Source organism: Microcaecilia unicolor, chromosome 12, assembly GCF_901765095.1.
Source record: "Microcaecilia unicolor chromosome 12, aMicUni1.1, whole genome shotgun sequence".
NCBI classification, from domain to species: domain Eukaryota; kingdom Metazoa; phylum Chordata; class Amphibia; order Gymnophiona; family Siphonopidae; genus Microcaecilia; species Microcaecilia unicolor.
The window spans coordinates 44,118,419-44,131,123 of NC_044042.1; the positions used below are offsets into that span (position 1 = coordinate 44,118,419).

Here is a 12,705-nt window from a genome sequence, read left to right on the forward strand (position 1 = left end):
TGGTAGTGTGCTCAGAAAGGAAAGGGCAAATTATGGTGATATTATAGAGAAAGAAACGACAGGTTTTAGCATTCTGCTGAATATGTGCAGAGAAGGAGAGGGAGGATGACCCTAAGATTACGAGCTGATGAGACAGGAAGGATGAGAGTGTTATCCACAGAAATAGTGAATGGGGGAGAAGGAGAGGTTGGTTTAGGGGGAAAGATAAGAAGCTCAGTCTTGGTCATGTTTAGTTTCAGATGGCACTGAGACATCCAGGCAGCAATGTCAGACAGGCAGGCTGATACTTTGGCCTGGATTTCGGCTGAGATTTCTGGTTTGGAGAGATAGATCTGGGGGGTTGCATGTTTTTATAGACTGTTGTACGCCACATTGAGCCTGCCCATAGGTGGTAATATTGTGGGATATAAATGCTATAAATAAATAAATAAATAAAAGGTGGTACTGAAGACTATGGGATGAGATCAGAGTACCAAGGGAAGAAATATAGATGGAGTAAAGAAGAGGTCCCAGGACAGATCCCTGAGGTACACCAACTGACAGTGGGATAGAAGAAGAGGAGGATCCACTAGAGTATACACTAAAGGTACGCTGGGAGAGATAAGAAGAAAACCAGGAAAGAACAGAGCCCTGAAATCCAAGTGAGGACAGCGTATCAAGGAGTAGACTGTGACCAATAGTGTCAAAAGCAGCAGATAGATCGAGAAGGATCAGGATAGAATACAGACCTTTGGATCTGGCCTGAAACAGATCGTTGGAGACTTTAGCAAGCGCTGTTTCAGATGAATGAAGGGGGTGAAAGCCAGATTGAAGTGGATCAAGAATAGCTTGAGATGAAAGAAAGTCAAGGCAACGGCGGTGAACAGCACGTTCAAGTATCTTGGATAGGAAAGGGAGGAGGGAGATGGGGCGATAGTTGGAAGGACAGGTAGGGTCCAATGAAAGTTTTTTAAGGAGTGGTGTGACTACAGCATGTTTGAAGGCATCAAGAACAGTCACAGTGGACAGTGAAAGATTGAGGATATGACAGATAAAAGGGATGACAGCAGGAGAGATAGTGTTAAGTAGATGGGTGGGAATAGGATCAGAGGAACAGGTAGTTAGTTTCGAGGAGGAAATAAGATGTGTAGTTTCCTCTTCAGTGATTTCAGAAAAGGAAGAAAAGGAGGCAGGGGTTGGAGGGTTGAGAGAATGGACTAAGGGAAGGAGAGGTGGAGGTGACCTGGTTGAGAATTCAAGTTTAATCTTTTTAACCTTATCATGAAAGTACTCAGCTAGAGTCTGGAGGAAAGGTGAAGGGGGGGGGGGGGGGGTTGGAGGTGAAGGCACTTTGAAGAGAGAGTTCAGTGTGGCAAAGAGACGTCGAGGGTTTGAGTCAAGAGAATTTGTCAACTGGATGTAATAGTCCTGTTTGGCAATTAAAAGAGCAGACTGGAAGGAGGTCAGCAAGAATTTGAAATGTATGAAGTCAGCATGGGCATGGGATTTCAGCCAAAGGCATTCGGCAGAGCAGGCACAAGAACGTAGGTAGCGGATTCTAGAGGTCAGCCAAGGCTGGGGTTTGGTATGTTTTACAGAATGGGGAATGGGAGGAGCGAGAGTATCCAGAGCAAAGGAGAGAATAGTATTATAGGAAGAGACAGCCTCATTCACAGACTTGGATAACATAGTGGTAGAGAAGAGATTTGAAACACTAGAGGACAGAGTAGAAGGGTCAATAACCTGAATATTCCTAAATGTATTGTTAAGATTGAATGGGACTGGGGAGGAGGAGGGTATTTAAGTGTGAAAGTTATCAGATGATGGTCAGAGAGGGGAAGAGTTGAGGCACAGAAACTGGAGAGTGAGCAGTTTGAGAAGCAGTTTCTTCCCTCTCTTCCCCCAGCATCTGCCTTCTTTCTTCCCTTACCCTTCTATCCAGCATCTCCATTATTTCTTTCTCCATTTCTTCCAGCTTCTGCCCCATTTCTTCTTTCCCTTTCTGTCCATCATCTACCCTCTTTCTCTTCCCCTTCCATTCAGCATCTGTCCTCTTTCTTTCCTCTTCTGTCCAGCATCTGCCCTCTTTCTCTCCCCTTCCATTCAGCTTCTGCCCTTTCTTTTGTCTCACCCAGCATCTGCCCTTTTTCTTCCCCTTCCATTCAGCATCTGTCATTTCTTCCCTCTCTTTTTCCCAGCACCTGCCCTCTTTCTTCCCCCTTCCATTCAGCATCTACCCTCTTCTTCCCCCCTTCTGTCCAACATCTGCCCTCTTTCTCTCCCTTTCTGTCCACATCTGACCTCTTTTTCTTTTACTTCTCTCCATCATCTGCCTCTTTCTTTCCTCCATCTGTCCAGCATCTGCCCTCTTTCTCTCCCTCTTCCATCCAGCTTCTGCCCTTTCCTTCTCTTTCACCCAGCATCTGCCCCTCCCCGCTATATCCAGTAAATGCTCTCTTTCATCCCCCATCCATCCAGCTTCTTCCCTCTTTCTTGCCCCTTCTTTCCAGCATCTGCCTTCTGCCCTCTTTCTCTTTCCTTTTTCTATTTAGCATCTCCTTCCTCGTGGTGTCACTAACCACCCCACACCCCAGCCACTGCTGATACTGCTTTTCCTGACCAGCAATATTGGCAAAACAACAAACACTACTGGTGGGTCTACAATTTCTCTACCCACAGTTGATGGCTCTGCCCCAGAACAGGAAGTGACATCAGAGGAAGTGGGACCAGCAAACATGGGTAGAGAAACTGCAGCCCTGTGAGTAATGTTTGCTCTTTTGCTGCTGCTACTGATGGTCAGGAAAAGCAGCTGCAGGAAGGAGATTGGTGGGGGAAGAGATTGCTGAGTTTGTTGTGCAGGGCTGAGGGAATGTGACACATAGAATTCACTTTCTTTGCAAAGCCATTTGGGGGAGCAACTGCTCACCTTGCACTCCACCTAGCTATAACTCTGGACATGAGTTGAGGTTGGAGGGAGGTAGACTTAGGAGTAATGTCAGGAAATACTTTTTCACAGAGAGGGTAATGGATGCCCTTCCAGGAGAGGTGGTACAGTCAATACAGTGAGCGAATTCAAAAATGTGTGGGATAGACACAGGAGATGCCTACGTAGAAAGAGAATGAAAACACAACATAGCTGTTCAGATGTTATGCTGGGCAAGAGTAGTGGAAACTAAAGCGATGTCAGACAGACTTCTAAGGTCTGTGTCCTACAAATGGCAAAAGCAGAGACATAGCTAGACAGCCAATTCTGGGTGGCCAATTCTAGGTAGGCCTGAGCCAAATGTGAGTGGGCACAAAATTTTCTCTGCCCTGCCCTACCCCCACCTCAAAATATAAATACTTTAGCTAAAGAGGATCCCCATGCCCTGCCAGCTAAAGACTTTTTCTGAAGGTGGCCAGAACTCCATTTTACCAAGCTTGGCAGGCAGCAGCAACATCCCTAAACCACTAATGCTGGCACCTAATGCATGCTTAGTTGTCGGTGGCACATGGATGCTCTTGCCGACTTTGAGCTTGGTAGATATCCCCAACTATACAGCAAGGGTCAGGACTGTTGTTAGACATGCTAGGGCCTTGTCAGAAAATAAAAAATAAATGAGGGCCCCTGTTCCCTATCCCCTCTCCTCCCTGCCTCCCCCCGATTTCCCCACCTGCCAATTGTTATCACACCAACAGACCCTCACCAAATATAGAACAAGGAATCATAAATTAGAAATAAAAATATTTAGTCAAAAAATCAGAAATGCATTTCCTTTTCTACAGAACACAATAAAGAGGCATTTCCCAAAGCTAACATGTTCCATTTAAAATATTCAAAATAAAATGCTTTTTTCTATCTTTGTTATCTGGATATTTTACTTTTCCATCATGTTGGGTCCAGTTTTTCTTTTCTGCTTTCCTGTCTGTAGTCTGCTAATTCTCTCTCAAGCGGCTGCTGTTCATTTGTCTTTTCTCCTCTCTCTTGTCTACACCTACCTCTGAAATATTGATCATTCCTTTTTAGCTCTTTCCTTTCTCTTATTTTATTTTCTGCCTGTCAACGCCAATTTCACCTTCTTTCTCACCCTTCTCCTCCTTTTTACTTATCAACTACCTATCAAATTTCCATTTTCTTCTCTCACACACTAGCTGTCCTATTCCCCATCTCACTTCCTCCACAGCCCTCCATTCCCATTACTGTATTTCTACTCTCTGTAAACAGTGGCCTCTCATTCATTTCCTTACCACCACCTTCCTGGCTTCTCAAACATGGTTCCACCATTCCCAGCATCTTCCTCCCTCCACCCTTCTGTCCTCTCCCCCATGATGCAGCATTTCTTCCTCTCTTCACTCACTCTCATTGTCCGACATCTCTCCATCACTCCATTCTGCTCCTGTATCCAACATCTCCCTTTTTCTTCCCTCAACATCTCCTGTGTATCTCTTCCTCTCTCTCATCCCCACTTGACCAATATCCTCTCCCAGTGTCCAACATATCTCTCTCTCCCTTTCTTGTGCCCCGGGTCCAAAATTTCTCCCTTCCTTTGCTCCACCATCATGCCCAATATCTCTCCCTCTCTCACCATCTCCCCTCTCCATGCAGTATCTACTACTACTACTTAACATTTCTAAAGCGCTACTAGGGTTACGCAGTGCTGTACAATTTAACATAGAGGGACGGTCCCTGCTCAAGGAGCTTACAATCTAAGAGACAAGTGAACAGACAGTCCGATAGGGGTGGTCAAATTGGGGCAGTCTGGATTTACTGAACGGTAAGAGTTAGGTGCCGAATGCAGCATTGAAGAGGTGGGTCTTAAGCAAAGACTTGAAGATGGGCAGGGAGGGGGCTTGGCGTAAGGGCTGAGGAAGGTTGTTCCAAGCATAGGGTGAGGCGAGGCAGAATGAGCGGAGCCTGGAGTTGGCGGTGTTGGAGAAGGGTACAGAGAGGAGGGATTTGTCCTGTGAACGGAGGTTACGGGCGGGAACATAAGGGGAGATGAGGGTAGAGAGGTAGTGAGGGGCAGCAGACTGAATGCATTTGTAGGTAAGAAGGAGAAGCTTGAATTGAATGCGGTATCTGATTGGAAGCCAGTGAAGTGACCTGAGGAGAGGGGTGATATGAGTATATCGGTTTTGGCGGAATATGAGACGTGCCGCACGGTTCTGAACAGATTGAAGGGGGGATAGATGGCTAAGTGGGAGGCCGGTGAGGAGTAAGTTGCAGTAGTCAAGGCGAGAGGTAATGAGAGCATGGACGAGAGTTCGGGTGGTGTGTTCAGAGAGGAAAGGGCGAATTTTGCTGATGTTAAAGAGGAAGAAGCGGCAGGTCTTGGCAATCTGCTGGATATGCACAGAGAAGGAGAGGGAGGAGTCAAAGATGACTCCGAGGTTGCGGGCAGATGAGACGGGGAGGATGAGGGTGTTATCAACTGAGATAGAAAGTGGAGGAAGAGGAGACGTGGGTTTTGGTGGAAAGACGATGAGCTCGGTCTTGGACATGTTCAGTTTCAGGTGGCGGTATCTCTCCTTCCATTTCTCACCCCTCTCCACCCCTTTGCTACATCTCTCCTTTCCTTCCTTCCATTCCATATACAACAATTCTCCCTCTTTCGTCTCTCTCTCCCTCCCCTCCATTGTCCACCATCTTTGCCTCTCTCCCTCCCTTGTGCCCCAGGTCTAATATCTCTCCCTTCCTCACCTCCACCATCATGACCAATATTTCTCCCTATCTTGCACCCCCTTTCTGGGCAGTATCTATCCCTCCCTCTCACGCCTCCCATTCAGCATCTCTCCTTCCCTCTTGCCCCCCATGCAACATCTCTCCTTCCCTCTCTCACCACCTGTGAAGCATCTCTCCTTCCCTTTCTTGCTTCCCCATGCAGCAACTCTCCTTCCCTCTCTCCTCCCCCCCCCCCCCAATGCAGCGTCTCTTCTTCATTCCTTTCCTCACATCACCTACCCCATAACTCTCCTTGCTTCAGCAGGTCCCCAGCAGCTGCACAATTCCTATACACTGCCTGCCACTAACATGGAAGCCTCTCTTCTGTTGCATCCCACCCAGGCAGAGAAATAGGAAGCTGCGGCTGAGGAGAGGATTCTGGGTTAGCTGCAGGCAGCATATAGGAATCACTGCCTGGGCTCCATTGGAAGAACGCAACTTAGGACCACGGAAGCCCAGCTTGTTCCACCAGCACTAAAAAGATGCACTTGCTGTTGGGTGGGCCTGAGCCCAAACTGGGTAGGCCCAGGCCCACCTGTGGCTACACCTCTGGGCAAAAGAGAGTTGAAGTTTTGGCAACTACAGTGTTGTTGATCATTTTATTGTCACATGCTTTGAATGAGGGTGCTGTGCAGCTCTGGGGGGGGGGGGGGTGTGGAGGTTGAAGACATCTTAATTGGTAATTTGAATACTATCAGCAATACTCCATCATATCTGGCTGCTTATATGGTTGATATGGTAGAAACTTGACAACCGGTATTTAAGCTTGGGTGGCTGGGGCCACCTTGTTGGGCAGACTGAATGGACTCTGTCAGTTTTATTTCTGAAGTAATTTACTGTGTTACTTTCCTTGGTATATATGTTGCTTTTATAAAACTATAAATCCTTTATCTCCAGTCTGAAGTGTAGGTATTGTAGGTATAAATACCAAATACCACAACCAAAAACCACTTCACCTATGTGTAGAAATATAGTTTCAGAACAAAAATAATTTATTTTTAATCAACGAGCACAACATATGCATCTATATTCCTTGTTAGCCTAACCAGCTCATTTTCAAAAGAGAAGGGCACCCATCTTTCGGGAGATGGGTGCCCATCTCTCAGGGGCACCAGAATCGGCATATTCGAAAGCCGATTTTGGGCATCCCCAACTGCTTTCTGTCGCCAGGACGGGTGAAGTTTCCAGGGACGTGTTGGAACAATAGCGAAGGCGGGACAAGGGTGTGCTGGGGCGTGGTTAAGAGAAGCTTCGGCCGATAATGGAAAAAAATGGGCGTCCCTTGCGAGAATTTGTTTTTTGTGGGTGCAGTGCACTTCAGGCAGGTGGACCCAGGCCCATCCCCCCCCCTACCTGTTACATTTGTGGTGGTAAATGGAAGCCCTCCAACCCCCCCCAAAACCCACTGTACCCACATGTAGGTGCCCCCCTTCATCTCTTAGGACTGTGGTAGTGTTCTGCAGTTGTAGGGAGTGGGTTTGGGGGGATTTGGGGAGGCTCAGCACTCAAGGGAAGGGAGCTATGCACCTGGGAGCAATTTTTATTTATTTTTTTTAATTTTTAGAAGTGCCCCCTAGGGTGCCCGGTTGGTGTCCTGGCATGTCAGTGGGACCAGTGCAGTACAAATGCTGGCTCCTCCCATGACCAAATACCTTGCATTTCGCCGGGTTTGAGATGGCCGGGCCCGGTTTCCATTATGGCCGAAAACCGAAACCGGCCATCTCTAAACCCGACGATCTCAACATTTGACCTAAATGTTGAGATTTAGCCGACCCCAACCGTATTATCGAAAGAAAAGATGGCCGGCCATCTTTTTCGAAAATACGGTTGGCTCCGCCCATTTACTGAGCCGGCCTCGGAGATGGCCGGCACCATGCAATTATGCCCCTCTGTCTCCTGTTACAAATTTATCTTCAAGAAGTGTAAAACTAGAATAAATAATGTATATACCCATGGATTCTGTATATGGCGACTACAGTTGTGCGTGCAATTCTGGTCATATTCTGTATTTCACATGCAACTTAATTAGCTTAACAAGTCGATCAGTGCTGATAATTGCCAAATAACAAGCACTTATTGAATACGCCTAGGCATATTTTTTTTGGTGCCGATTTTTCAGGTGCCATCTATAGAATCTGGCCCATAATGACCAAAAGAAAGGAGACCTTGGAATAAGAACAAAAGGGGGACAGAAAAGGAAAATTAAGCTAGTTCAGCTGCTTTAACACAAACACAATAAAGGATTGGTGAAATTCTGGTCTTGCAAGTTCAAATCTGGTCCTTGGGAAAAATAAGAGAGAAAGGAGCTTTGTCTAAAATTATTGAGTAGAGAGGTGTGGTAGCTGTGTTAGTCCACAGATTTCCGATCTGACGAAGAAGGGCAACCTTCGAAAGCTAATCAAGAAATGTACTAAGTTATGTCCAATAAAAAAGATCATCTGATTTTCTTTTTCATGTTTTATTTTGTTTTATTTCTAAAATTATTGAAATTCTTTAGGGTTTAACAAAGAGGGACAGGGAGACCTTCCAAAGTGATCAGTGCAGGAAAGGGTTTGTAGCACAGCTGCTTCTCTGCTCAATTTAATTCATTTCATGAGAGCTTAGGGTTCAATTTGTAAAACAGGTAGAGCATGTTTTTAGATTATGTAAGCTGGAATTTGAACTTTACTTTAAGTATGGCTTTCACAAAATGACTTCCTTTTAGTTTAATGAGATTCTTCTCTTACATCTGTTTAATATGGTGAAATGATAATGATGTGTGAATCCTTCACGAGGCACTGCACAATTAAACTATAGCTTTAAAATCCTAGGCCCCCCCCCCCCCCAATATTTAGCACTATTTAACCAATCAGCAGCGGTTGCTGACCACTTAAATAGCATTTAACCAGCTAACTGCGAATATTCAGTGGGAGATAACTGGTTATCTCCCACTGAATGTTTGTGGGATTAGTTCATAGGGCTAGATTCTATATATAGGGGCCCTTTTACTAAGGCACGTAGGCTCCTACGTGCGTACAACATGTGTCTACCACCTGGCTACCGCGTGCCCCGGGTGGTAATTCTAATTTTGACGTGCGTCTAAAATGCACAGCAGAAAATAATTTCTATTTTCTACCGCGTGGTTCTAACCAGGTGATAATCGGCAGTGTATGCGGGCTGACGATTACCGCCCGGTTACACATGAGACCTTACCTTTAAGTCAATGGGTGGCAGTAAGGTCTCAGGCCCAAAATGGATGCGCGCTGGTTTTTATTTTGCCACATATCTATTTTCGGCCAAAAAAGGCTTTTTTTGCAGGCGCGCTGAAAAATGGACCTGTGCATGTCCAATACACGTGCTTACACCAGCGCAGGCCATTTTTCGGCATGGCTTAGTAAAAGGGCCCCATCAGCACCAAAAAAAAATATATGCCTAGGTGTATTCTATAAATTACACCTAAAGTTTGACACGGTTTATAGAATATGCCTAGCGGCAGTCCGTGCAACTCATTTTAGTTACAGGCATGAGTATATTCTATAACAGTGAACAAAGTTTTATAAACACCCACGACATGCCCATTCCATGCCTATCCCATGCCTCCTTTTCCAAACTGTCTTAGAATTTACGAGCATCACTTTACAGAATACCCTTAGAAAGTTGTGCGTGTAAATTCTAATTAATGCCAATTAGTGTCAATAATTTCTTGTTTAGTGGCAATTATCAGCGCTGATTAGCTTGTTAAAATAATTGTTGCATGCGCCAGTCAAAATATGATCTGCGCGTGTAATTCAAGTTGCACTGTACAGAATCTGGGGGATAGCGGCTAATTAGCTATATTGCGCGATGTGGAGGGGAATAATCGAACGGCGCTGGCAAAATAGATTGCCGGCGATCTATTTTGGCGGCGCCGCAAACAGCTGGCCGAACCGTATTTTTGAAAAAGATGGCCGGCCATCTTTTCTTTTGATAATACTGTTTGGTCCGGCCAAATGCCAGAGTTCGCCGGGTTTGAGATGGCTGGTTTTGTTTTTCAGCAATAATGGAAAAAAATGCCGGCCATCTCAAACCTGGCGAAATCCAAGGCATTTGGTCATGGGAGGAGCCAGCATTTGTAGTGCACTGGTCCCCCTGACATGCCAGGACACCAACCGGGCACCCTAGGGGGCACTTTTAAAATTTTTTAAAAAATATACAAATACCTCCCAAGTGCATAGCTCCCTTACCTTGGATGCTGAGCCCCCCCAAATCCCTCCCAAAACCCACTCCCCACAACTCTACACCATTACCATAGTCCTTATGGGTGAAGGGGGGCACCTACATGTGGGTACAGTGGGTTTTTGGGGGGGTTGGATGGCTCAACACTTACCACCACAAGTGTAACAGGTGGGGGGGGGGGGCCTGGGTCCGCCTGCCTGAAGTCCACTGCAACCAATAAAAATTGTTCCAGGGACCTGCATACGGCTGTCAGGGAGCTGGGTATGACATTTGAGCTTGTGAGGGGGTTGGTGACCACTGGGGGAGTACGAGGAGGTCATCCACCATTCCCTCCGGTGGTCATCTGGTGATTTAGGGCACTTTTTTGAGGCTTGGTCGTGAAAATAAAAGGACCAAGTAAACCCGGCGAAATACTGATTAACGCTGCTTTTTTTTCCATTATCCGCAAAAGCCGGCCATCTGGTAGCCACGCTCATGCCCGCCCATGTCCTGCCTTCACTACGACGCCGGAACGCCCCCTTTAACTTTTGCCGGCTCGGCGACGGGAAAGCAGCGATGGTATAAAAAAAGCAGCTTTCGATTATACCGATTTTGCCGCTTTTGAGAGATCGCTGGCCATCTCCTGCTTTATGTCGGAAGATGGCCGGCGATCACTTTCGAAAATAAGCCCGACAGTCGGTTAGCACCGATAGTCAGCATTGAGTTAAGTGGCTAAATAGGACAAACATAAATAGCAGTCTTATCTTTTTTTTTTTTAGGTGGTTGGGGTGGAAGGTTATGTGGGGAGGGGGAAAAGAAAAATTAGAAGGAATGGTAGATTTTGTTATTACTTGCTTGTGGACAACGAGTTGTATATTTTGTTATCAATTTTGTTAGTCTTATCTTTAACCGTTAGGAACTTAACCGGTTAGCGATAAAAACAAATGGGCATCACGTAATTTTATAAAGGAACAGTACATAGGTTTTTGTTTCATCATATAAATTCAGAATATATATTGTTTCTAGATCTGCAAAATTCCGGAGCTGTGTAAATGGTCAAATCCTTGGTGTTTATTCAACCTGCTGTGTTTATTTTCCCTTCCTGTTGTCATAAATGTATTTGGTTGTCATGCCTCTGCAGGATTTTTCCATCATCTCCAAAATTCACAGAATAAAACCCCAATGTGAGTTATTTTGCATTAATATTAATGCATATATCAGACACTATGCTTGAACTGGGTTACCTCTTCTTTGTTTCTACATGACTCTCATTTCACAAAACAGTTCTGTATATACTACAAGAAACTCAAGCCCAGCATGAAAACAAATGTATAATTCTCTAGTTCTTCTAGGATCATTATATAGTTATAAACATTTGCCTTACATATGTATCTAAAATCCTCCTTCAATTGCATTGATTCTAGGGATGTGTATTTGTTTGACATGAAATGGAAAATATCAGCATGTCATGTCATTTATAATCTGAAACAAGCAGAAAGCCTCCCCCCCCCTAATTTTTCTCTGTCATTAATAGTGTGTACTGTTCACAAAGAGTGGACGCTGTTGGAAAACACACCCTATCTGCACTATTAACAACCTTGGCCCAAAAACAAAAATGTAAAAAAAAAAATGAAAAGCCCTAAAAACCACACGAGAAACTGAACAGAATGAAAATTGTAGCCCTGCACACCCATAATTGATTCTAGAAGACAATTAAAAATAACTTTCTTATAGGTTATTTTTTTCAGTCATTTGTGGACCTATCCTTTTATCTTTCTCCTTTGATTTTAGCTTGTTCAGTCTTCCCCCTATAAAACCAAAATCTAACACCTGAACATTCCCTTTTTCTAACTGTCCAGCTCCCCTCCCCCTGCCATTTTTGAATTCTTTTGGTAAAGTATTACCTGATCTGTACCCAGGTGTTTCCTCCAGAAGAGTGTGGCATTACTTGAAAGCACAATAATAAACCCTGTGAAAGGAAGGGCTTGTGCATTGTGATATGCATCATGTGATTCCAGCAGCTGAGGTTTCTAATTCAGCCTGAACTGTAATGTAGCAATCACTTTGGATGTGGAAGACAGATACGGGAGTGACTGTGGTCTGATGAAGGTGTAAGGTATGCAGAGTAGGTATTGCATCTGGCAGGCGTGTTTGGAGATATGACTATGTATATATAGAATTTGATTTGGACATGCTCCACCCTACTTAGCTTCTTCTATGTTTAACTGATGTAAGCAGCAGGGGTGTACTAGAACATTAACTAGGCAGCCACATGCTGCTCCCCTCACCCCAGGAACCTTAGGAATCTCAAGGCACCAGTCTAGCATACTAGGTCCCAGCTTTATTGGGTGTACATACACCAATAACTTATCCTGAGCTAGGTACAGTTTGTAGTGTCCATCCACATTCTGGTGTCTCAGTCCAGTGTCTTGGGCTAGCCTGGCTAAATTGGAGAGGCCATCCATGCCAGCCCATACTCCTGCCGATCACTCCTCCACCAGTGCCCCTCAGGCAGTGCTGACCTATAATTCTTGTTTGTACAGCTTCCTGCAGTACAGTCCCTCTGGGGACCCACCTTATTGGCTCATGAATCTGCCTGTCAGTTTCCTTCCAAGCTTATTCCCATCTTTAGCCACCAATCAGGGTGGTAGGAGCAGAAAGAGAAAGGAGGCTGAGCCACCTGGCTCACTCCCTTTTATCCTTCATTTGTAGCCCACCTCCTGGCCAGCCAGATCCCACCTGTGTGCTTTCTCCTTAGCCCTTGGTGTCCAGTGGAAAGTGACCATTGTCCATCCTCAAGGAAAAAGGGAATGGGGGAAAATCTCTGATCTGCATATGGGGAGGGGCAACAG

At 45.3% G+C, this 12,705-nt stretch overlaps 1 protein-coding gene across 3 annotated transcripts in view; it reads right to left on the reverse strand.

Annotated features, from left to right (window-relative positions):
- Nucleotides 1–11,884, reverse strand: part of LOC115481971 (NXPE family member 2-like) — an 86,933-nt gene extending 75,049 nt beyond the window's left edge. For all 3 annotated transcript variants that reach the window (XM_030221480.1, XM_030221478.1, XM_030221477.1), the window contains exon 1: nt 11,758–11,884. The gene's annotated coding sequence lies outside the window, so the exon portion shown is untranslated. The remainder of the gene's footprint in view (nt 1–11,757) is intronic.
- Nucleotides 11,885–12,705: the final 821 nt, after the last annotated feature.